General features: G+C 42.6%; 1 protein-coding gene across 2 annotated transcripts in view; it reads right to left on the bottom strand.

The window, feature by feature from the left end:
• MMP16 (matrix metallopeptidase 16) overlaps positions 1–24,266 on the bottom strand; it is a 303,672-nt gene that overhangs the window by 23,411 nt on the left and 255,995 nt on the right. The gene's annotated exons all lie outside the window — the stretch shown is intronic.

The raw sequence follows: 24,266 nt of genomic DNA, 5'->3' as shown, positions 1-24,266 counted from the left end.
TTTCGTGGGTGAATACCCACTTTGTCAGACCCATGTGGTGATTCAGACTAGCACGGCTACCTCTGATACTTAACACTGATCAATTTCATGTCGTTTTCTAAAACTGCAGATACGCAGATACCCGGAACTGTATGCTCCCCAAGATGTGAATTTATTATTAATCTGAAAAGTGTCAGATGGACATCCCTGGAGACTGAAGCCCTCTCTGCACAGAAGAGATACAGCCTAGGGAACATCACCGTGATCTGCCCCACTCCATCCTGACAATGGGCCTAAAGCAAAGCTCAGGGCAGTCAGTGGAATGACGCCTGTCAATTTTAACTGGATTGGGTTCAGTGCTCGTGTGCGAGCCCTGGTCTGAACGACTATTTCCAGGGCTCTGAGGATAGTTCATTTTGCAATCTGATTCACTTCTTCTCTGCAGTAACTGATAACAAGGAGACCAGGATCAACATTTGTGATGGGAGATATGGAATGTGGTGGTCTTAGTTCAGTTCTTAGTGGACTAGTGTCCCCATTGCAAATCTACCATCAAAACTGTTGGCACTGGCCTCCGTTAGCAGTCATTCCATCAACTCACAGCACATGGATCATCACGTGGCAAAGATTTTCCGTCCCTATATGTGATACTAAACAATATCCGAGCTGGTGAAAGGTTATGTTTCCCATGGCACAGTCAATACCGCAGACTCTCAATTCTCTTGTATTTTCATTGTTTACAGTAACATATCTCTATGGGCTAAACCAATGTTTCTCAAACTGGGGCTGGAGTGAAGTGGGGGCGGGGCCTGGGGCTGAGCGGGAAGCTTGAGGGTCCACGGAAATTTTTAAAATCAAAATGGGGTCCCAGGGTTGCTAAAGTTTGAGAACCACTGGGCTAAACGATGGTTGCTGAGTGACTGATCCATGCTGAGGATGCACTGCCCAAGCTAGGAAATGTAGGGAAGTTATTTTGTCTTCCCTTGGTATATCTCTTCAACACTGGTAACCACAACTTCTCAGTTCTTCCAGTGCAACCTTATCAACATGTCGAGATAGGGGGCCCTGATCAAGTGCTTACCCCTTGTGTGTGTGGACTGCAAACCTAATTACTCTACGACAGATGATAGCCCTGAAGTAATGAACACACTGAACCACTTTCCTGTGACAAGTAAAGGTTATCCCTCTTCTTACCCTTTAACATGAAATCCCAACTGCATAAGAAATAATACAGAATTAATTATTACTGGGGAAAAAAACCCAAAACAAAACAGAAAAATATCGTATCTTGTCTCATCTCTGTTGCATGGCAGCCTAGACCTTCTGCCTGAATAGGTCAAGCTGCCAAACAAACTAGATCTGTAGTGTTCTGGGAACTGATGCAGCTTTGAAACCAAACTAATATTTTTGCTGGAGCAGGTGTACAATGGGTTGTATTCATCATCCTTCTGAAGTATAAGTCACAACTCTCTCTAGTTCATTTGTCCACTGATGCAATTATTCACAAATTTGTGAAGAAAATATTAACCTTACATAGAAACTGTCTAAGTGCATCCAGAATAGAAGGGGTGTTTCAGTGTACCGTGCAGGAGAGTAGCCAGTGGTTGTAACACGTGTAGGTATCAATGACATAGGGAAAGGTAGGAGAGAGGTCCTGGAGGCCAAGTTTAAGTTACTAGGTAAGAGATTTAAGATGAAATGCTTCCAATTCCACACACAGAGCCAGTTACATAGAACTGAAGTGTCTGAATGAGTGGTGTTTGGAGGAGGGATTTAGGTTTATTAAGAATTGGGGAAACTTTTGTAAAAGGAAGCACCCATACAGGAAAGATGAGCGCCACCTAAACCAAAACAGAATCAGATTGCTGGTATATAAAATTAAAAAAAGTTGTGGAGAATTTTTTAACTAAGGACTGGGGGAAAGCCGATAGGTGTAAAGGAGCACATGGTTTGGACAGAGACATCCTTTAGTGGAAGATTACTAATGGGAATTCTCTATATCCTAGTACATAGGAGAAGATCAAAGTTGATAATGTGCAGATAGGAGCTGAAGAGAAACAGTCAAACGAAAATGAGTCCCACTCACTTTCATCACATGAAGGCAGACAACTAAATATTGACAAACTTTATAAGCATACATATAAACTCTACATATAAAATGATGAGATCTAAATTAGCTGTTACCACTCAAGGAAGAGCTCTTGGAGTCACTGTGGATAGTTCTCTGAAAACATCCACTCAATGTGCAGTGGCAGTCAAAAAAGCGAACAGAATGTTGGGAATCAGTAGGAAAGAGACAGATAATAAGACAGAAAATATCATATTGCCTCTATATAAATCCATGGTACGCCCATATGTTGAATACTGCGTGGAGATGTGGTCGCCCCCTCGCAAAAAAGATATATTGGAATTGGAAAAGGTTCAGAAAAGGGCAACAAAAATGATTAGGGGTATGGAATGGCTTCTGTATGAGGAGAGATTAATAAGACTGGGACTTTTCATCTTGGAAAAGAGACGACTAAGGGGGGATACGATTGAGGTCTATAAAATAATAACTTGTGTGGAGAAAGTAAATAAGGAAGTGTTATTTACTCCTTCTCATAACACAGGAACTACGGGGTCACCAAATGAAATTAATTGGCAAAAGGTTTAAAACAAACAAAAGGAAGTATTTCTTCACACAACACACAGTCAACCTGTGCAACTCTTTGTCAGAGGATGTTGTGAAGGCCAAGACTATAACAGGGTTCAAAAAAGAACTAGATAAATTCATTAAGTATAGTTCCATCAATGTCTATTAGCTAGAATGGGCATGGATGGTGTCCCTAGCCTCTGTTTGCCAGAAGCTGGGAATGAACGACAGGGAATGGATCACTTGATGACTACCTGTTCTGTTAATTTCCTCTGGGACACCTGACATTGGCCACTGTCGGAAGACAGGATACTGGCCTAGATATACCTTTGGTCTGACCCAGTATGGTCATTCTTATGTTTTTATAAGTGCTCTATACAAATGCTAGACGTCTTTATACTAAAATGAGTGAACTTGAATGCCTGGTATTAAATGAGGATATTGATATAATAGGCATCACAGAAACTTGGTGGAATGATGGCAATCGATGGGACATGGTAATCATAGAATCATAGACTATTAGGGTTGGAAGAGACCTCAGGAGGTCATCTAGTCCAACCCCCTGCTCAAAGCAGGACCAGCCTCAACCTCAACCCCAACTAAATCATCCGAGCCAGAGCTTTGTTAAGCCAGGCCTTAAAAACCTCTAAGGATGGAGATTCCACCACCTTCCAAGGTAACCCATTCCAGTGCTTCACCACCCTCCTAGTGAAATAGTGTTTCCTAATATCCAACCTAGACCTCCCCCATTGCAACTTGAGACCATTGCTCCTTGTTCTGTCATCTGTCACCACTGAGAACAGCTGAGTTCCACCCTCTTTGGAACCCCCCCCTCGGGTAGTTGAAGGCTGCTATCAATCCCCCCTCACTCTTCTCTTCTGCAGACTAAACAATCCCAGTTCCCTCAGCTTCTCCTTGTAAGTCATGTGCTCCAGCCCCCTGATCATTTTTGTTGCCCTCCGCTGGACACTCTCCAATTTGTCCACATCCTTTCTGTAGTGGGGGGCCCAAAACTGGACACAATACTACAGATGTGGCCTCATCAGTGCTAAATAGAGAGGAATAATCACTTCCCTCAATCTGCTGGCATTGCTCCTACTAATGCAGCCCCATATGCCATTAGCTTTCTTGGCAACAAGGGCACACTGCCCAACTCATATCCAGCTTCTCATCCACTGTAATCCCCAGGTCCCTTTCTGTGGAACTGCTGCTTAGCCAGTCGGTCCCCAGTCTGTAGTAGTGCATGGGATTCTTCCATCCTAAGTGCAGGACTCTGCACTTGTCTGTGTTGAACCTCAACAGATTTCTTTTGGCCCAATCCTCCAATTTGTCTAGGTCACTCTGTACCCTATCCCTACCCTCCAGCATATCTACCTCTCCCCTCAGTTTAGTGTCATGGGGGTGTTTCAACTATCTGCATATTGACTGGGCAATTGCTACCTCGGGACGGGATGCTGACATAAAGTTTCTAGACACCATTAATGACTGCTTCTTGGAGAGCTAGTCCTGGAATCCTCAAGAGGAGAGGCTTTTCTTACTTCAGACTTAAGTGGTACACAGGATCTGGTACAAACTGTGAATATAGCTGAACCACTTGGTAATAGCAACCATAATATGACTAAATTTAACATTCTTGGGGGTGGGAGGGAATACCAAAGAACCTACCACAGACTACTAACTGTGGTATGTAGCCTATTGCTTAAATCAGCCTCTGTTCCAGATGACTGGAGGATTGTTAATGCAATGCCATTTTTTTAAAAAGGTACTAGAGGTGATCCTGGCAATTACAGGCCAATAAGCCTGACTTCAGTGCCAGGCAAGTTAGTTGAAATGAGAGTAAAGAACAGGATTATCAGACACATAGAAGAACACAATATACTGGGAAATGATCAATATGGCATTTGTAAATGGAAATCATGCCTCACCAATCCATTCGAATTCTTTGAGGGGGTGAATAAATGTGGACAAGGGTGATCTAGTAGATATAGTGTTTTTGGACTTTCTGAAAGTCTTTCACAAGATTCTTCACCAAAGGCTCTTCAGCAAAGTAAGGAGCCATGTCATAGGAGGAAATGCCCTCTCATGCATCAGTAACTGGTTAAAAGATAGGAAACAAAGGGTAGGAATAAATGGTCAGTTTTCACAATGGAGAAAGGTTAATAGTCAGGCCCCCAAGGATCTATACTGGGGCTACTGTTGTTCACCATATTTATAAAAGATCTGGACAACAGTGAGGTGGCAAAGTTTGCAGATGATACAAATTTACTCAGGTAGTTAAGTCCAAAGCTGACTGCGAAGAGTTACAAAGGGATTTCACAAACTAGGCCACTGGGCAAAAAAAAGGCAGATGTAATTCAATGTTTATAATTGCAAAGTAATGCACATTGGAAAACATAATTCCAATTGTACATACAAAATACTGGGGGTGAAAATAGCTATTAACAGTCAAGAAAGAGATCTTGGGGTCATCATGGATAGTCCTCGGAAAACATCTGCTCCATGTGTAGCAGCAGTCAAGCAAGCTAACAAAGTGTTAGGAACCATTAGGAAAGGGATGGATAATAAAACAGAAAGTATCATAATGCCACTATATAAATCCATGGTATGCCCACACCTTGAATACTGAGTGCAGTTCTGATCACTCCATCTCAAAAAAGATGTATTAGAATTGGGAAATGTTTAGAGAAGGGCAACAAAATGATTAAGAGTATGGAGCAGCTTCCATATGAGGAGAGGTTAAAGACAGAGGGATTATTCAGCTTGGAAAAGTGGCAAATGAGGGATGATATGGTACAGGCCTATAAAATCATGAATGGTGTGGAGAAAGTGAATAAGGAACTGTTATTTACCCCTCCACATAACACACAAACCAAGGGACACCTAATGAAATTAATAGTCAGCAGGTTTATAACAAGGGCATAGTCAACTTGTGGAACTCATTGCCTGGGGATATTGCAAAGGTCAAAAGTATAACTGAATTCAAAAAATAATTAAATAAGTTCATGGAAGATAGGTCCATCAATGGTGATTAGCCAAGATGGTCAGGGATGCAACCCCCTGCTCTGGGCGTCCCTAAACCTCTGACTGGTAGAAGCTGGGATAGGGGATGGATCACTCAATAACTACCTTTATCTGTTTTCTCCCTCGGAAGCATCTGGCCTGGCCACTGTCAGAAGACAGCATACTGGACTAGGTAGACTATTGGTCTGACCCAATATGGCTAGTCTTATGTTCTTCTGTTAATCTCAGATTTATAGGAGCAAGTTAACCTAGCAAAAATTACTCAAATAGATTTCTTAGTATGAAAGGTTTTCTTTTGAAAAAATTATGGCTGGCTGGAAATAGTTCTATTTAAAAATCCTTTTAATTTCTAGCTCTGTCATTGCTCATGCAATACAATTATACATTACAGTTTCACTATGCTTGTCTGACACTAGACTACTATTTTCAGTGTTAGCCACTTTATACTGTAAGATATATTACGACACTTAAGGAAGGGCAGCAAAACAATTTTTAGGATTAATTGCCTAAATTCCAGTATGAGAACAGGCAAAAGGGTGAAAAAGATGATAACTGAGAGAAACAAGTATCTAGGAAGATCTAATTGAATCATATGTTCTGAAAACTGGTGCAGAGAATGTCAGCTTCAGTTACTTTTTCATTATAGCACAACGGTGAGACAAGAAAGCTTATTGTAAGTAAAAGTTAGGGAAAAACATCCTCAAAACAGACTTTAGGAAGCACTTTTTTGTTCTGACAGTAATAAATGCTTAGAATGGTTTTGCAGGCAAGATTTCTGAGGCATCATCAATCTAAGAATGACTAGGTGCTGTTCTGGGACAAATGATGTAACGATAAGTCTCAACAGGCCAAATGGCTTTTCGTCATCCCCAAATTTTCTATAAAACCCTCATAACACAGACAATATCTCAGAGATCAGTTATTAAAGAAGCAGCAGCAGCAAAAAAGCAGCAACGGTTTGGAATTGCTGTATTTCTAATATCTTGTCATTTTGCCTCACAAGCAAGATATTTCAGATTATTCATTTGGATTTAGTTGTAAAAATAAATCTTAGAAAAATATTGTATTTGCACTACAGGCCTGAATCAACTCCTATTAGCTCACCCAGAAATTGGTCCATTGACTTTAATGGGTATCGAATAAGGTGTAGGTTCAGACTAAGCAAAGCACATCAAGTTAAGCAAGTGCTTAAAGTGCCTTGCTAAACAGAGATGGAATTAAGGGCGTACTTAAGTGCTTTGTTGGACTGCAGCCTCAGTGAGGTCCTCAGGCTTCCAGCAGTTTCCCAATGGGAGCCTCACATTTAGCAAAGTTTGGACTTACCTGTTATAGGCAAAGCTTATAAAGTTTTAGGGTTGCTAATAAAGCTAGAATTTCAGCTGGTACACTAAAGCCTATCTTGTAAATCACAGTCATGCATTTTAGGGAGGACTTTACATAGCTCTAATCTCCTTTTGCTTGGACTTAGTCAGTAGCGTCAAGCTGCCAAAAGATACAATTTAAAACATTTAATTTTAACAGAGTTTAAAAAAATGAGTTTGAAGAAATTCAGTCAAAATGTTGGGGAATGGTGAAAGGTGACTCTGTACTGCAACTATCTCTATAAATGTCTGTAGTCATAGAAAGGGAAAACAATCCTTTTCCATAATAACAACAACAACATAGGGCTAAATACTATGATGATGATGATGACTGAATCCTGTGGTAATTTGCTAATATACAGTGGAATCATGGCTCAGACAGACAATGTTCTATTTTCTTTTAAGATCCAAACGCAAAGAGAAATATAGATAACTCCAGGCAATAACACAGTCCTGTCCACCACCACTTTCCAGACTACAGGGGACAGTCTAACTCAAGTAAGATTCTCCTTGGATCCATATAGGCCATAGTCAACAAAAAAGGTGTGATAGTTCTTTGCCAAACTGAGCATTTGCTTCTGACAGAAAGAGAAGGACGGGTCACAGAATCCCCACTGGCCTACACAATGCAGTATAAGTAACTGCCAAACTCCTGAGGGACTTTCTGAGTTCAGCACAGGGAAGATTCCAGTTGTTGCCAGTTGCACTCTTTAGCACTACTTCATTACTTTATATCAGTGTATTTAAAAAACAAAAAACAAACCTACCACTACCCTAGATTGTTTTGTCTTCTTATCTAGATTATTCATTTTACAGCTTGGTTCAAGAAGGTCAGTGCGCTGCTTTCTATCCAACATAGCACACTTTTGTAAAGGTCAAGAAATAAAGAGCAATCTAAGCCTTTAGAGTAATACTGACAACCTATTTAGGCACCCAGAACTACCTTTCATTAGGTAAATCGTATTCAACATCACTTACAAATATCTTAATTATAACCATCTTAGCACCTGGCCTTGAGGTTCTTCTCCAGCAGACTCCTACTGATGCCATTATTATTTTTTTAAAAAGATCCGAGTACCCCTTACTCCACTCAATATTCCCTCAGTTTTCAAGTACTAATACAGCTGACTGGACTTGCCAGGCATAATATATATTTTTTTTCTAATTTTGTGCTGGCGACTGGCTTCTGTCATTACATCACTGCCATGGTCATTTCTGGTATAATACTACTGTAGCTAAAGGAATTACACAAAGGATTAATCTGGATCTGGATCTTTAGCTGAAAGGGCTAGTGAGCAGTTGCCTCCCTGGTCATCAGAAATGCCACAGTTCAGATCAGCTTGTTAAACCATATAAAACTGTACTGAGCCAGGGCTTTTTTATTTTACTAGTGAAAATATTAGGCTATTTATTGCCTAAATTATTTAGTGAGGCAATAAAGGACTATTGTCTTGCTATAACATGGTGCACATCATTACAATAGACATGATTATGGCAAAAGCAGGCAGTTTTCAACCATTTGCACAGTATATAAAATTGCACAAACCCCAGGAGGTTATGTTTTTTGTCACAAGTCAATGCTAGACATACACGCTTTCTATGTCTTTTCCTCAATAGATAATTCACTACGGTCAATAAGAACTTAATACGTCCAGAGTGTTATTGTTCATAAATATCAATACTTGATCTGCACAGAACGTTTCACCTGAGATATTAGAGATGAATGTCTCCATTCTGTGCTAGACTTCTTTTAAAGAGCTGCCATGTAAAAAAGGTGTCCTTAATTGGGTACATTTTAGAAAAAGCACACTTCATATTACCTGAATTGTTCGATCCAGTTTTTGGTATCTCTCTAATTCTATTTAGGATCAGAGACTACTGCTTTTAATAACTAGACGTTTGCTGTTTAGTGAGTTGCACATAGTTTTCTGTCTTTTGACTCTTGATTTCAGAGAGTCAATTATCACAATTTAAAGTAGGTATCAGCAGTCTCTGAAAGCCACTAGCTTGCTGTTTGTGGTGTCAGGCCATTGTTGACTCTCTTCTTCTTTATCAGGACATTCATTTCAAGATCTAATTCAAAATTGCTCTTGGTGTTCTTTCATCCTCTCTCTCATATCCCTTGTCTCTTTGTTCCATTCCTCATCTCCTTTGCATATCTAACAGCAGCACTAGACTCAGTTCTGTCAGTCTTACATCTGGCCATTATAGGTGCAAAAAATCTTCTCCCTCATTGTGCCTACCATCTGGAACCACCTTTGCCTCAATGAGTACGTCTCTCTTTTCAAATCTCAACTGTAAACGTACTGGGCCAGCATAGCAACACTGAGGCCTGGTCTACACTAGGACTTTAATTCGAATTTAGCAGCGTTAATTCGAACTAACCGCTCAACCGTCCACACCAGGAAGCCATTTAATTCGAACTAGAGGGCTCTTTAGTTCGAATTTGGTACTCCACCCCGACAGGTGGAGTAACGCTAAATTCGACATGGCTAGCTCGAATTAGGCTAGGTGTGGATGCAAATCGAAATTAGTAGCTCCGGGAGCTATCCCACAGTGCATCACTCTGTTGACGCTCTGGACAGCAGTCCGAGCTTCGATGCTCTGAGCAGCCACACAGGAAACGACCCGGGAAAATTTGAATTCCTTTTCCTTTCTGGACAGTTAGAATCTCATTTCGTGGTTGGACATCGGGGCGAGCTCAGCAGCACCGGCAGCAATGCAGAGCTCTCCAGCAGAGGAGTTCATGTAATCTCTGAATAGAAAGAGGGACCCGGCATAGACTGACCGGGAACTCTTCGATCTGATCGGTGTGTGGGGCGAGGAGTCTGTGCTTTCGGAGCTGCGCTCCAACAAATGGAATGCAAAGACCTACGAGAAGGTCTCCAAAGCCATGATCCAGACAGAGGATACAGCCGTCATGCAACGCATCGCCGCGTGAAAACCAAGGACCCCAGACAAGGCTACCAAAAAATCAAAGCGGCAAACGGACGCTACGGAGCCTGCCACCACTGCCCCACCAGTGACCATGGACTCTGATGATGGGACAGTGTCGACGGACAGTTCCTCGACGATGTTCACGGACGGGGAAGATGAGGAAGTGTTTGTGGAGGACGAGGCAGGCGAGAGCGCTTACAACGCTGGTTTCCCCGACAGCCAGGATCTATTCATCACCGTCACGGAGATCCCCTACCAACCCTCCCCGGCCATGAACCCGGATCCTGAATCAGGGGAAGGAGCAGTCGGTAAGTGCTTTAACCATGTTAACTTTTATTCTTAATATAACAGGAATCTGAAGTGTGTGAGAAGGAGGTCTCTCTATATATGGTGATAGAACAGAAATCCTCCTGGGAGATCTCCACGAAGCTCTCCTTCCGTTAATCGATAAGCATCAGCAGGAGGTTCCTGGGGAGAGCTGCCTTATTGGGTGCTCCGTGATAGCACCCTTTTCCGCGCGAGGCTTTCATGCGGTATTCAGGGAGCATTGCCTCCCCGAGCACGGCTGCATAGGTCCATGGTTCGTGATAGATTTCACGCAGCATGCGCTCTCTATCTCCTTCAGTGCCCGTCCTCACGGTGATCTCGCTAGGAGACTCATGCATCTAAGTAGTGGAATTACTGTTATGGTGCGCCTGGTCCAAAGTATTTTTAATAAATCCACGGACAGACGGCATAGCACAGACTCAGCACGCAGCTGCGTGACGAGCGTAACGGAAAGCCAAAGAATCAAATGGACGCTCATGGAGGGAGGGGGGAATGAGGACGCAAGGTATCCCACAGTTCCTGCTGTCTCCGAAAATCATTTGCATTCTTGGATGAGCTCCAAATGCTTCTATGGTAAAACACCGTGTCCGCGTTGGTTCAGGGCACAGCTCTGCAATTTACGCACCCCCCCCCGAACCCGAGAAGTTAAAGGGAAATCAATCCTCTGTTGACTCGTTTACATGTCACCGTATCTTTACTGAATGCTGCAGATAGATGCGATGCTGCAGCACTCAACACCAATATCCTTGCTCCCCGCCCCGCCATGGGTGGCTGACGGTACAATACGATTGATACCCGTCGTCATCGTCAGCCTATTGGCACATGGGGCAGTGCATCGTCAGCCTATTGGCACATGGGGTAACCATGCCGACTAGCATCAGTAAGGTCAATCAAGGGCGCCTGTCCCTAATTTTTCATGGCAGATGGTGCAATATGGCTGGTAACCGTCCTCATCATTGCAACAGGGGGCTGAGCTCCATCAGTCCCCACCCTTCATTGTAAATAAAAGATTCAATTGCCCCTGGACTAGCAGAGGGATGATGGGCTCCTTCATCCACACTCCTTAATGTCCTGCCTGGACTATCATTGCAGCTGGAGGCTTCCTTCCACTCATTTCTCACAAACAAGTCACTGTGTCTTATTCCTGCATTCTTTATTACTTCATCACACAAGTGGGGGGACAATGGTATGGTAGCCCAGGAAGGCTGGGGTAAGAACGGAATGAACAGGTGGTGTTGTTGCAGGAGCACCCCCTGTGAATAGCATACAGCTCATAATTTATGCAGGATCGGACACAGAGCAGCTGTGCTCTCTGGTTCTATGATACAGTGGTTCTCTAGTACACTTGCCCATAATCTAGCCAGGACTGATTCTATTTTTAGATACCAAAAAGGAGGGATTGACTCAGGGAGTCATTCCCAATTTTGGCTTTTGCGCCCCTGGCTGATCGGCCAGGGGCACTTATGACAGCACCAAATGGTGCAGTGCAAAAGGACAGGTAACCATGACCATCTTATTACCGTCTTCTTACCAATTCATGGTATGGTAGACGGTGCAGTATGCCTGGTAACCATCGCTGCTGTCATGCAAAAGCAAAAGCATGCTGCTGTGCAGCGCTGCTGGCCCGCCTCTGTCAGCGGCATCTAGTACACATACGGTGACATACACAAAATCCAAAACAGGCTCCATGGTTGCCACGCTATGGCGTATGCCAGGGCAATTCATGGAAAACGTGCTCAAAATGATTGTCTGCCGTTGCTTTCCCGGAGGAAGGAATGACTGGCGACATTTACCCAGAATCCACCGCGAAAATGATTTCTGCCCTAGCAGGCACAGGGGTCTCAACCCAGAATTCACACAGACAGCCTAGACTCAGTTAATTGTTCGCAAAAAAGAATATTTGCAAGGAATTCACTCCCTGTTTCCCATCTCACAGCTTCCACTGTCTCCAGACCTGACACAGCATCCCCCTCGCAGAGGCTTGCAAAGATTAGGTGGTGAAAGAAAAAGACAAGGGACAAGATGTTCGAGGAACGTATGGGCTGCTACCTAGCAGAGGCGGACCAGCAGAGCCAGTGGAGGGAGACCGTCTCTCTGTGCCAGCGCTCACACAGCGAACGGGAGGAGAGGTGGCGTGAGGAAGACAAGCAGGCGACTGAAACAATGCTTGGACTAGTGAGGGAGCAAACGGACACGCTCAGGCGCCTTGTGGATGTTCTGCAGGACCGCAGGAGGACAGAGACACCCTGCAGTGTATCTGCAACCGCACTCCCACGCCACAAAGTCCCATACCCCCCTCACCGAAAATAATCAGGAGGAGGGGCGGCCGGGGACGTGAATACTGTCACTGCACCACAGCACAGTGCTCAAGTACCCAAAAGCTCTCATACCCTAGATTTGCCGAAGTCCTTCACTTCCAGACTCACAGTAGTCCCAATCCCAGTCCCATCCCCTAACTGTCAACTTAATTAATAAAAATGCTTTGCTGTTAATTACTGTTTCCGTTATGTTTTTTCAAAGAAGACTGTGTTTGAATGGGGGGTGTGGGGAAGGGGGTGGTTAATTGCATAGGACAGTCACCTTTCCCAGGGTACAGACACGGGGGCAGGATCAGCAGCGGGTCACACACACGGTGCAGTCAGTAGGCACCCTGGTCGGTATGGGAGGTGGTTTCCAGGATCTGTGTGGGCGGGGGAGATGTGACTTTGCAGCGGGGGAGGGCGGTTACAGATCTTATACAGCGGTCCTTGTCCTGGACCGCTGAGTCACGCAGCTGAGGAATCTGTATCCGTCCTCCTCCACCACAAGGTCACATATCCGCCCGCACACAGAATTCCATAAAGAGGGATGGCAGGCTCCGTTGAAAGAAGCATTCCGGCACTGCGGACCGCTCTAGGAGCAGGAGCCTGTCATTCCTTGAGTTTAGAGGCGGTCTTTACATCACCGCACACCCTACCCAGCACAGTCTGCCTCCCAGTTTCAACCCTTTAACGCAAAGTCATGAATAAAGAAACCTTTCTTAAGTAACAATGGGACATGTATTTTATTTTTACACGTGTGTTGGAAGTGGGGGAAACGGGGTGAACGGGGTATGTAACCGAAGAGGAGAGTCAACAGTAACTGGGTAAAGAAACAGGGGCAGGTTCAGCTTCTCTGTAAAGAAACTGAACAGTCACAGGTCACGCTGCTCGCTGGTATTTGAAGAGTTCCTTGTCGCTGTCCCAGGCGCCTGTATAGGGCTTCATGAGCAAGTGCATTAGCGGGCAGGCTGGGTCCCCGAGGATGACTATAGGCATCTGCACATCCACAACAGTTATTTCGTGGTCCGGGAAGAAACTACCTTCCTGCAGGCATCTGAGCAGCCCACAGTTCCTGAAAACACACGCATCATGAACCTTGCCCGGCCACCCGACGTTGATGTTTGCAAAACGTCCCCTATGGTCCCCCAGTGCTTGCAGCACCATTGAAAAGTAGCCCAATTTCTCATCAGCTGACTGTGGAAGAGGTGGACGATAAAGTGCGAGGAGGAGAAAACGGCGATGATCGCAGCGGGCTCCATGCTTGCAGTGCTGTGGCGTCCGCGCTGTCACTGACCAGAAAAGTGCACGAACAGATTGCCCGCAGGCGCTTTCAAGGAGGGAGGGAGGGAGGTTGTGATTGACGGTTCAATGACGACACTTACCCAAAACCACCCTCGATGCATTTCTCCCCCCAGCAGGCATTGGGGGCTCTACCCAGCATTCCAATGGGCAGCGGGGACTGCGGGAACTGTGGGATAGCTTCCCACAGTGCACCGCTTCCAAAGTCGACGCTGGCCCCGTGAATGTGGACTCAGAAATTCGAATTAGTGTATTTAGTATGGATACACAAATTCGACTTCATAAGGTCGAATCCACAAATTCGAACTAAGTTGATTCGAAATAGTCTTGTAGTGTAGACAAGGCCTGAGTTCAATGACATCAGTGGAGCTACACCAATTTATGCCAGCTAAGAATGTGACCCATATTGTCTCCCTTGTTTCTCTTAACATTTTCCCTGTGCTGTTATACATTATTCAACTGTACAAATGTATTATTGAACGCTAAAGCTTTCTGAAACACCATTCACATGAAAGACAGTAGAAAACATCAAATTATATTGTATCATGTGGCTTAATTTTCTTCTTTGATATAGACAGATAGCTTGGTTTATTTAGAAAAAAAACACCTTGTCAATGTGAATCAGGTAATGATTCATATTCTCTCTCTCTGGTTTCCTTGCTTTTTCCTTGTTAAATGATCAAGGCTTACACTTAAAAACTCAGACAAAACTTTTTACTTGCCTAACATGTATGTTGGAGTGGATTGCCAACTTAGACGGTGAAGTGTCACAATTAAAGCAAGCTCTGTTCCTACAGTCCATATTATGAGAGGATGACTGGCAGACTGAGGAGTATGCTTTTTAGTAAAAGCCATCTACCTACACATTACCAGTTTTGAAGCTATCTAATCAATCTTACTGACAACTGCCCTCGCAGAAGAGAACACTCAGTGCAGCAGTAAACCACACACCTAGTGCATCACACTGAAGTCTAAGAACCCGAATCCAATTTTACCTCACCGGGTATTTCTTTAATCACCAATGGCAGTGATTCACTGCCACACTCCAACAGCAGGACACTGAAAGCCTCTAATTTTCTGTTCAAACCTCTGCATTTACATCAACATTTGATTGTGAACTAAAGACATAGGCTGTACACATCTGCTAATCTGATGCTTCAGGATTATGCTTCTCTTATTTGCAAGAATAAAAACAAAGAATGTGCAATTACATAAAGCAGCTCTCCCTGGATGTACAGTAAAAGTACTTATTTATTTTATTGTGACCATTTCTCCTTTAGCAGCACTTCAAGGGTAGTTATGTTTAATCTGCAGTTGCTCGACCTTAAACAACAAGGGCTGTGCCAAAATACATAATCATTTAAGGTTTCTTAACCTCGGCTTTATTTATTTTTCAGTTCAGTCTGATCCCAAGAAATTGCCCACAAGCAAAGGGCTTGCTGGTGGAACTCTCCAGGGAATGTGTTTACTCCTGGAGCTGGCTGCTGGGAGCAGAATCGCAACCAGAACCATTTGTATCATGGATTGCAACATGAGAAGAAGGAATACATTGTGTGTGTGTGTGTGTGTAAGTGCACACACATGCATAGACGGATACTCCTTAAGACTGATTTTTCCTTGAGGGAATACAAATCCTATGAGAATCTACCTATGTTCTCTTGTATTTGTGAACTCTTTGTCATCTCTTTGTCAAGATGAGGAAGCTGTGGTGGCAAGCAGCAAGATGTATCTGTTCTTTCTATCCTTCAGATCATTTAGTCCTCTCTGCACCCAAACCTGCTCTTTCTGGCCCAGGCATGTCATAGCTTTGGAGGGACACTGACTTTCTTACACACAAGGAATTGCATTCACTTTACTTCAGCTCCCTCAAGACCAGAGTTCTGTTTCTGATGAGTGCATCAGAAGATAATAGCCTCAAAATTAATAATGGAATGACCTAATTCATTTTAGCTTAAACAAAGTTATCTGACAAAGTTTAGTGGTAATTTTAAAGAATACACAGCGGCAGAATATGCATATAAAGTGTCTTCAGTATGATTTAGGTAATAGAGAAATGGGAAAGTGATTTGCTCCTGAGAAATGTGACTGTAGTCTAGAAAAGCTCCCAAATACTAAAAGAAAATGTCAATCTTTGTTGGACCAACTTCTGCTGGTGAGAGAGACAAGCTTTCAACCTTACTCAGAGATCTTCTTCAGGTCTGGGAAAGGTACCCAGTGGATATGTTTGCACTACAATTAGACACTGGAGGCTGGCCTGGGCCAGCTGACTCAGGCTCATGGGGCTCAGGCTAAGGGCTGTTTAACTGTGGTGTAAACATTCAGGCTTGGACTTCAGCCCAAGCTCTGGGATGCTCCCACCTCGCTGGGTCCCCAGCTCCAGCCTGAGCCCAAAAGTCTACACTGCAATTAAACAGCTCCTTAGCCCAAGGTTCGTGATCCAGAGTCATCTGACAGAGGCCAGCCACAGGTTCTTAATTACATTGTAGCCATACCTAGAGCATCACAGCTAACTACAAGGTGGAACACACTGTTTAGCATAAACAGTAACACGTATTTCAAGGGTCCTGTCAAGGTGTCACCCCCACCCTGAACTTTAGGGTACAGATGTGGAGACCTGCATGAGCTAACCCCTAAGCTTATTTACCAGCTCAGAGCTAGTAGCTGCCACCAACAAATTGTTTAAACAAACATTTATGGAAGAGTCATTTGGAAACTCTGTCTTCCCCCCATATATTTCCCCAGTCTTTATCCCCCTTTTCCTGGAAGAACTGAGACTGAGTCACCTCCCACCAATTCCTGGTGAGTCCAGATCCAAAAAACCCTTGGATCTTAAAACAAGGAAAAATCAATCAGGTTCTTAAAAGAAGACTTTTAATTAAAGAAAAAGGGTGAAAGGAATACCTCTGTGAGATTAGCATGCAAGCTACTCTCACAGACAACAGATTCAAAACACAGAGGATGTCCATCTGGGCAAAAGCTTAAAGTTATACAAAAGAAACCCAATTTGGTTCTCCCCCTTATGCAAAAGAAATGACAAAGAGAAAAATAAAGAAATCTAACACATTCTTATTAAATACTCACTAATTTAAAAAAGGGTTAGATGGTTGTTTTCTGGATCTCTGACTCCGGCAAACAGAACAGACAAAAGACTTTTTCCCTCCTCTCAACTTTGAAAGTATCTTGTTCCCTTATTGGTCCTTCTGGTCAGGTGTCAGCTAGGTATTGTGAACTTCTTAACCCTTTACAGGTAAAAGAGGAATTAACCCTTAACTGTCTGTTTATGACAGGTCTATTCAAGGTGATGTAGCCTGTTAACATCCCCCCAGGAGATGGGGAAGAAAAGAAAGGAGAAGGAAGACACCTTGAGGGGGCATTGTTAGTGGGTTATAGATTGTTGTAATAAGCCATGAATCCAGTGTCTCTGTACAGTCCGCATTTATTAGTGCCTAGCAAAATTATGAATTTAAGCTCCCAGACTTGTCTTTTGAAACTGTTATTCAGGTTTCCTTTGAGGATGAGGACTGATAGGTCATAGATAGGGTGATCACTTTGTGAAATTATGGAAAATGCATCAGGTACAATTTGATTTGGGCAGATCAGCTATCTCAGATCACACAAAAGCAGAGTTGAAAATTTAACAGGGGAGTGGCAATGGGAATAATATATATTAGAACTGGAAGAGTGTCAGCATTAAGGAAGAAGAGAAATTCTTTAAGGTGGCTTAAGAAACAGCAAGAAGAATAATCAGAAATTTTAAGGTGACGTTGAGGAATGAGACATTGCAATTGAACATTAGGGCAAATGTTCTATCCATAAGGGTGGTTAAAGTCTGTAATATTCTTTTGAGGAAAGAGAGTAAAGCCTTATGGCTAGTTACTCAAAAGTAGACTGAGACAAAGACATTATATGCTAACCATCCTGCACTGGCAGAGGATGGACTAAATAACCTTAATCTGTTTCTGTGTACCCTGATACTCAGAAATAGGGATTATGAATCAGTAAAACAAGATTCCATTGTCAAATCTGCCACTGATTTATTATGTGACTTGAGGCAAGTCAATTGACCACTATGTGGCTCAATTTCTTTATCTATGTATTGGCTATGTTAATAACATATTCTTACCTCTCTAGAGTATTGTGAGGATTGTTTGTAAACAGCTGTGAAAACCTGTGAGATGAAAGGTGTTAGATTATAGTGCTCACCATTCAAATCAGTATTTCTCAGTGGTTCCCACACAATGTTATTAGATACCTGAGTTTCCTCCTATCCTTAGAACAGGCAAAAGGAAGTGTCTCAAAGACCACTGGTGAAATGTTATCTTTTTAGGAGGTATCACAGGAAGGGCACATTCTTCTTCTTATTTAACTTCATGAACATTAAGTCTAGAGCTTTACTGAACTCTTTTTTTAAACATTTCCAAATGCGTTTGCTGTCTTCTTTTTGACTATGTCCATTTGCCACCTACAAATATCGCTATCTTCTCATTTTTAAAAATGAGCTCACTAATCTGTATTGCTATGAATATTTTATTTCAATGGAGGTCTTTATGCTGACCCTAAACTGTCCTTCACATTCCTTTAGAGACTCATAACAATGCTGATGCTGAGGAGAAATAAAAGCAATTTGCAGATCTTTCAATTCCGCTGTAATAAAAAATCCAGTTGAGTTTTCAGGGCAAATTAATGGACCTTTTTTGCCTTTCAGCACATCATTTTCTCCTTCTCCTCTACCAATAACCAATGCCAACGGTAAAACATTAATGTACTGTAAAATCTGTGGAGATTTGCCCTTTATTTTTTATACCTAATCTATAACTGTGTAACTATGAATTGTACCCTGAATTACAGTAATAGGAAAACTACCAAATGCAATAGACATTAAAAACATGCGCATAGACTTGGGGGACAGAAAGACAGTTGGAAATCTTTAGAGCACCAACTTTTGTAGCTACTGGCGTTCAGTAAAAAGATTTGTTACGCAGGAGCAGAGGGGAAGTTTACTTAACACCAAATTAAGAAAAATGTGTTCACTACCAGCACAGTGAACAGGGCTCAGAATGATTTTCAAGACTCAGAAAGCTAAAATTATTCTCTCAGATTTGCTAGTCTTTCAGTTCCAGAGAGGAGTGCCTGAGGTTTAACACACAGAAAAAGAAGACATAAGGCCTTGTCCTTGTTTGACTGATGCATATTCTTCATTCTGTGATGCTCTTTCATGTGACTTGCATGATATTTGGCCCACCGAAAAAAAATCAGTTCACAGGCACACAGTATGCCAGCATCGAGGGAGAGAGAAGATGCATTTGATTTTACCACTTTTCAATACCTGCTTTTCACCTCTGATGGTCTAGAGGCTAATCTAAATGTGCTGACTGCAACAGCCCTTTTTGAGCACTCTGGATAAAGTTCACCCTTTAAAATAAAGCTTAAGGTGAATTTCAGTGGTGCATCTGTAACCCACACACCTCCTGGGTGTGGTGTTCTGTCTCATCTAGTGGCACTGAGACCACTTAGAGAGAGATACAATGAGTCTGCTCTACAACCTTGGCTAAGAAGCAGTTACCTTTTAGCTCGTGCTGTAGAGGCTCATGCACTAAGCTCCAGAGGTCCCCGGTTCTATCCTGCCCGACGATGACTAGGGTCTGTCAGTGTTACACACAGGACTTGTGCTGCTCCACTGGGGTGCTATGAATATGCACAGTAGGATGGAGGCAGTCACCAAGCCATCTCCCACGCAAATTACTTACATGTTGTATTACAATTATAATAAACATATGCAATATTCTTAATAGTATGTGACTGTCACAATAAATGATAATAATTATGAATATCTATCAGCAGCACCAAACAGACAGAAGAACATGTGTATACACTAATACAAAGTGCCACACAAAAATGGACCCAGTTAAGTCAATGGAAGCTTTGCCAAGTATGTTGCCAATATGATTGCAGGGAAAACAGCAGCATAATCCTGAAAATATCAGCCAAGGAGTAATAAACTGTCAATAATGAACTAAGTTGTCTCCATCCAAATAACACACGGAAAGCATTAAATCAAAAACGGATTGCAATACATTTAGATCATAGAAACTTTAGGGCTAAAATACTGTAACATTTGTTCTGTCAATTATCGACTTTGAAATTATTTGTTATGAAATAAACAAAAGCAGTCAACTAGACATAGAATCATGTCACCAGTTTATTTTTGGCTGATGTTTTCAACTACCCCTGTTTACCACTGGACTACCCCTTTTATATATAAAATTGAGAGAAATATTTATTAAAATACCAATCATGATTCTACTCATCAACAAGCTGCATGGTTTATATCACAATTTTTTTTATTGTCTTGCAGCTATGCTGTATGTCCTCTACGTGCTAAGCTCAAACACTAAGCAGGGTAGGCTCTGGAGATTAGTTGGGTGTGAGACATACAGGGAAAATACAGACTAACTCAGGAGTAACGCTGTGATTCAGTAGGGATACTCTTCCATCTGAGATAGAACTGAGCCAGTGCTCCAGCATGATGCTGAAGTGCTGCCAGAGGTAGCTTCATTCAGGTAAGATGCAAACCTCAGATACTGATTATTTGCAGCTATTAAGGGCATTTTTCGTAAGAGCAAAGATTTCACTCCAGTACCCTGGCCAAATTTGGGTAATTTAATTTTGCCTATTTAGATTCCCCCAGTAATATCAACTCAATGCAGCATTCTTCACTTCCTGTCCTGAACTGTTGTATAGTATTGCTATTAGTCAACTGCTGAGTTCCAAACCATATTATTTAATATTACCTTACACTAAACATATATATTTCATACATGGCCACATGCTCGCCCAGCATCCACTTCTTGCCTTGAGCATAGGGGAGCCTATGCCAATGGAAGGTGGAGTTTGCCACTGCAGCATACTCCCCTGACCCCATGCACGCTCCTCCCCTGGGCTTTGCAGAGCTGGAGGGGGCATGCTGTGCTGAGGAAGCAGACTGAACTCTTCTGGATTCTCCCTATTTGACATAGACAAGAGAAACCAGGGCAAGTTAACAAAGCTGAAGGCTTAATACATTGTGCTCTTTACGTCATTCCCTTAAGGGGATAGGAGAAAATCCAGTTGTGGATGGAGGAGCCCCTGGAAGACAGCCCCTGCAGAGACTGTGCTTTCAGGGCACCAATGGGACTAATGAAAGAATGAAGGCCCTTATCCTCCTGCAGAGCAAAACACAATTATTGAATTGCTTCCTGTACTTTGCAAGTGAGTTATTAATATAATGCAAACAATGTTAAATTAAAAATCTAGCAGCCTCCTATTTTTCAGGGTCATATTTTTTTCTGTCATTTTCCTCTTTATGGTCCTGATCCTGTGCTTACTACAGTTAACGGGAATTTCACCAATGGATTTCTGTGGTGGTAATCTTGGTCCTACGGACTTGTAGTGTTAAGGCTTTGCTGTTAATCATTTCAGCCGCTCAGACATTTCTTTTGATAACTTCTGTTTTCCATATTGCAAGTTCTGAACTTTTAGAATTATACTCTAAAAGGCAATGAAGCATGGAATAAGAATATGAAAGAAAATGCTTTTGAGTAACTAGCCTGCAAAATAATTTTCCTGGGGCAGAAGAGAACACCATAAGAGCCTAGAGGATTTAAATATAGAAGACATAATGGGACAATTCATTTATTTGAGGATTTCACTGTTTTGGGTGGGTTTTTTTGTGGTTTTCTTTTTAATCTCATTCAGAATTTAAAGCCTGCTCCTGCTCCCACGGAAGTAAACAGCAAGGAACCAATTGATTCCAATGAAATCAGGATCAGGCCTTGCTTTATCTTATAAAATGCACATGACATTCTAGATATCACCCAATTTAATTCAATTTAGGCAACAATGAAATTTAAGAGTTCATCGTACCCTTTTCAAGTCACTTTATTGTAAAGCTGTTTCACACTGAGAGTATGTCTACACTGCAGTTGGGAGTATGCTTCCCAACGTGGGAAATGTACTCTCTCTGCTCAATCTAGCACACTAAGGGTACGTCCAGACTACCCGCCGGATCAGCGGGTAGCAATCGATCTATCGGGGATTGATATATCATGTCTCATCCCCGAATGCGCTCCCGTCAACTCCGGAACTCCACCAGGGCGAGAGGTGGAAGCGGAGTCGACGGGGGAGCCGCGGCCATCGATCTCGCGCCATGAGGATGGGAGGTAAGTCGAAGCAGAGCTAGTGCAGCCGCGCAGGGAAGCACGCTCTCAGCTGCAGTGTAGACGTACCCTCAGAACAAGACTCATTTATACACTCTAAAGTACTTTAATATAATTGTAACTAGTATCAGTTCGTTAACAAATCAATGTACAGTTGATTCCACAAGATGTATCTAAACCGTGGTGATTGAAAAACAGTACAGCTCTTCCAACAGGTTTGAGACAGCAGAACGTGTATGGTAGGTTAGTAAGTGAGGGGCAAGCCCTGTGAGGTGAGAATTCAGAGCACTCAGCATCTCTCAGGAAGAGCACAACATCTCTTCTTATCTGATCCTGATAGTTTAACTGCGGGGACTAAATGCCCAAATTCATTCAAAAGGAAACTGGATGCAAATACGGCATCCAGAAAATTGCCATAAACTCCCACAAACACTGAATTTATTCCCATTGCAGTCCATTAATAGCATTAGTTACATTTCCGCCTGAAAACGACTATTCAGCAGTGGAAACCAATCAGATACTGAAGCAGTCTTCTTATAAATGTTAACACATAAAATACATGATTTGTTTTAGATTTGCTTATATTCCTAGCAACCACCTTGTGTTGTGCTTGTGTTAACATGACACTAGCAGCAGAGAAACTACTGGTGTTATATGCGAAGAGATGATTGAGGTAAATAGCTCCTTCAAGCACAAATGTTATTAAATGATTTTATCCGGGAAAGGTCTGTTCAGGAGCAGTATAGGATTGTCAGTAAGGTCCATTCTTTTACCTGCTTTTCTACCTGAGCTGACTGAGGTATAGGGAAATCACCTGATTTTTCCAAGGACAAAAATGGAATTCAGTAACTTAGTTTACATTAGAAGCCAAGGTTTTTTTGGATTCCTGTTCCATACCCCAATTATTAGACCATATTGCCTCCTTCGCACATTTGAAATTTATACAAAATTCTTTCTCACTGCTTAACCTGGACATGTATCGTGTTCTTGAGAGCAATTGTAGAGACATACGGTTTAAAAATGAGCAACTGAGATAAGGAAAGCAGGGTTCAAAGACTAGAGAAAATCTGAACAAGTGAAGCTTTTTGTGAAAGGAATGTGGTAATCCAGCTCCACTGTGGCTGCCTGCCTCTTTCTAAGAACAAAAGAAACTTTTTTTTTTGCATTTTAAATCTCTTGTATACATCGCTTTTATAAGCTCCAAAAGAGGTAGTACACACTCCTGGTCATCCAAAGTCTGAATAGCTGATTTCTATTTTGTAAGCCAGGAAGATGAGGATGTAATAGAAGACAATAGGGTGACCAGATGTCCCGATAAAATTGGGATGGTCCCGATTTTGAGGAGTTTGTCCTGCGTCCCAACCAGAGTATGGTCGGGACGCCATTTGTCCCGATATTTTGTTTCCTGGTCTTCAGCGGCAATTCGGTGGAGAGTCCTTCAGTTGCAGACGGTCTTTGGTAGTATTTCGGTGGCGGGTGCTTCTGTCTTTGGCGGCAAGGTTTATTACCCACCGCCGAAATACCGCCGAAGACCGTCCACGACTGAAGGGCTCTCCGCTGAATTGCCGCCGAACTCCCGGACGGGTGAGTGTAAAAAAAAACAACAACCCGTCCTCCCTGTGGTTTTACTGGTATTTTCCCCTTAACATCTGGTCACCCTAGAAGACAATATTACTGAAGTTTCAACATGAGAGCCTTCTGTATACAGCAAGTTTCAAAGAATCCTCAATTAGCCATAATTTTAACAATCCCCTGGAAACCTCTTTATAGTAACTGCAATAAAACATTGTGCTAGTCACATTCCAGTTTTTCCACTTCTAGTGATATATGATATTGGATCCAAAATACATGGTTGTACATTCCTTTCACCATCTTGTTCTCTGCTTCCCGCTCCCCTTTTATTTATTTTCTGTCTTGCCTCTTATTTTCTTCATTAAAAAGTGGGCTGTTTTTTTTTCCAGAACAGTATCTACTCTCTATTCTGTGCACATCCCTGTGCCCTGCATTCTGTGTTGTCTCTCTCCTTGCCTCTGTGTCCCTTTCTTTCCCCACCCCTCTTTGGTCCTCTCTCCTCGCTTGCTGGTTCTCTCTTCATCACTTTCCTGGTTCTTCCTCACTGCTTTCTCCATTGGCTCTCTATCCCACCTCATTATTTCACCTCATCGGGTTGTTTTCTTTGTTTTTATTTGGCTTTCTCCCCTGCATCACTCGCCTC

Source organism: Mauremys mutica, chromosome 2 (assembly GCF_020497125.1).
Source record: "Mauremys mutica isolate MM-2020 ecotype Southern chromosome 2, ASM2049712v1, whole genome shotgun sequence".
Classification (NCBI taxonomy): Eukaryota; Metazoa; Chordata; order Testudines; family Geoemydidae; genus Mauremys; species Mauremys mutica.
The sequence above is the reverse complement of the archived record's forward strand: the minus strand, read 5'-3'. Positions and strand labels throughout refer to the sequence as shown.